The following is a 2881-nucleotide window of genomic DNA, read 5'->3' on the forward strand; positions in this document are numbered from 1 at the left end:
ATATCGGCCGAGGGAGCAATAAATGTATTTTCTGTGACGTTTTTTGGAACTGGCTTTGTAGCGTATTGGAGGCAGGTTTTTACAAGTGCCAAGTGTGCTTGAAAATCGTTTGTAATTTTCTTTTTCCATCGGAAGTTCTTTAAATAACATGGAGGTCAAATTTATTTGAAATTGTCCACGGAGAGGTAAAAAAAAGTAAAGTAAAATACAAGCGCTCTCATTTTATGTACGTGCTCCCGAGGACATATCTACGGGCTCGTTTCCTCCACTTTGCCTGGACTTGGTTTACTATTTTAGGTTCCTCCCACAGGTGCAAAACTTGTGCATTTCCAGCTTCTGTGTCTGACCTGTGCATTCAAAGGTAAAGATTTCTTTCTCAAGTTTTCATACAGAGCATCTTTGCCATCAGTCTTGTCGAGTTATTTTGTTTTTTACATTTATGTATTTACTTACTTTGATTTTTTTAAAGAAGTTTTTATTGATTATGCTATTACAGTTTCCCCAATTTCCCCCCCTTTTCCCCCCTCCTCCCTACACCCCTTACCTTCCAGCATTCCTCCCTCCCCTTAATTCATGTCCATGTGTTGTACATATAAGTTCTTTGAGTTCTGTTTCCTATACCATTTTTCATCTCTCGCCATCTATTTTGTGCCTACTAATTATGCTGCTTCTTCTCTGTACCTTTGTCCCCCTATTCCTCCCCTCCCCCTCCCCACTGAAATCTCTCCATGTGAAGTCCATTTCTCTGATTCTGTTCGTGTTCTAGTTGTTTGCTTAGTTTTGGTTTTCTTTTCGGTTCAGTTGTTGATGTGAGTTTGTTGTCATTTCACTGTTCATAGTTGTGGATCTTCTTCAATTTCTTAGATAAGTCCTTTTAACATTTCATAGAATAAGGGCTTGGTGGTGATGAACTCCTTCAACTCGACCTTATCTGGGGAGCACTTTATCTGCCCTTCCATTCTAAATGATAGCTTTGCTGGATAGACTCATCTTGGGTGGAGGTCCTTGCCTGTCATGACTTTGAATACTTCTTTCCAGCCCCTTCTTGCCTGCAAGGTTTCTTTTGAGAAATCAGCTGATAGCATTATGGGCACCCGTTTGTAGGTAAATCTCTCCTTTCAGTTGCTGCTTCTAAGATTATCTCTTTATCGTTAATGTTGGGTAACTTAATGATGATGTACCCAGGTGTGTGGTTTTACTATCATTCCATGCAAATTATTTTCTAAATCCAGTTGTGATTTATTTTGGGGTGGTCATTTAGAAGTGTATTTCGTAATTTGTAAATGTAAGTACTTTCTAGTTATCTCGTTACTGATTTCTTGATTAATGGCAGTGAGAGCAAGAAATATGTGTGTGTGTGTATATATATATACACACACACACACACACAAACACATTTCAGTCCTTTAAAATTTGTTGGAACTTGCTTTATGTTACAATATGGTCAGTTTTTATAAACGTCTCCATGGTACTTGGAAAGCATCTGTAATCTGCAGTTTTGGGGTGTAGCGAAGGACTTGTGCACATTGAATGCAATTTGCTTCTCATGTTTTTTAAAAAATATTTTTTACTATATTTTTGTGGGCTTCATTGGTTCTGAAACAGAGAGAGTTTTGGTAAATCTCCTATAATAATTATTAGTCTATTTTTCTTTGTAGCTCTGTTCTATATAATTTTGAATTTATGTTATTAAGTGAATAAAAATTTGAAAGTAACTGATAAATTGAACTTACTGATATGAAGTACTCCTTTTTATATGTAGTGGGGTTTTGGGGTTTTTTTTTGCCTCCAAGTCTACTATATGTGATATCATTTTGATTTGGTTAATGTTCATGTACTATATTTTCCCCATTCTTTCACTTTAGATCTCTTGGTATGTTTCAGATAGCTCTGTTTTATGTTAGTTATGAGTGGATGGTAAAATCAATTAAAGAATTGATCTTGGTGGAGGATGTCATGTAGGGGGCCCAATAATTTTCCCGTTCAGTGGTTCCAGCACCTTGTATTATATCACAAATATTTTCCCACATATGTAAGGAGATATTTTTATCATAGAAAATAACCATGGCACCTCACATCATCGCTGTCTCATTTATGCTCTTCTGTGTGTGGGGTTTCTGACTCTCTCCTGTAAGTGAGGTTCTCCCGCCTATGCATATCTTACATTTGGCCATTTTCATTTGCTAACCTGTGTCATACCTGTTGGATTATTAGACCAGCCCAAAGATAGTTGAGGTCACAAGAAAGGTTGTTTCCCCACCAGGTAAGCAAGCAGTCAGGTGTTTAATATGAGGTGAATTTGGGGAGCACGTGTACGTCACCATTTACTTAAGAAAGATGTAACAATTTAAGTAAAGTAACTTATTCTCAGAACAGAATGGTTATATCAGTGAAATATGGAACAACGTTCTAATGTAGCTTGTGGATATACAACTTGTATTTGAAGTTTCAAAGGTGGCAATGAAGTGGGCTAACATTTTGCACTTGGCACGTTGATTTTAAACTGGCTGTTAAGGAAGGGAAGGGTGAGCTTTGCGCAGCGGCAGTATCATAGCCAAAGAGGTTTATCTGAGGCGCGATTATTGCTAAAAGAAAGGGAAGACTGAGAAATTACTTAGGATTGTCATCTCATTTCTTCCTAAGAGGTTTAGTGGCCACAGTTTGGTTTAGGAAGAGAGCTTCAGCACCATCACCTCAGCTTCAGACAGTGACACTCCTAGCAAGAGCCTGTTGACCCTCTTACCGTCTCCTCGTGTCTTAAAGTTTTGGGAGTTGCCCAACACTAATCAACCTGCCAGGTATGCTGGCTTTTTTCCTAAATTACCTGCATGTCCCCCATTTCACTGTTGAAATCTAAGACTCTGTTCTTCCATATTCCAAA

The 2881-nt window shown here is 38.0% G+C and overlaps 1 pseudogene; it reads left to right on the forward strand.

Annotated features, from left to right (window-relative positions):
• Window positions 1-2528: 2528 nt before the first annotated feature.
• LOC139440449 (U4 spliceosomal RNA) lies at window positions 2529-2596 on the forward strand (annotated as a pseudogene).
• Window positions 2597-2881: the final 285 nt, after the last annotated feature.

The sequence above is a fragment of the Desmodus rotundus genome, chromosome 1 (assembly GCF_022682495.2).
Source record: "Desmodus rotundus isolate HL8 chromosome 1, HLdesRot8A.1, whole genome shotgun sequence".
NCBI lineage: Eukaryota > Metazoa > Chordata > Mammalia > Chiroptera > Phyllostomidae > Desmodus > Desmodus rotundus.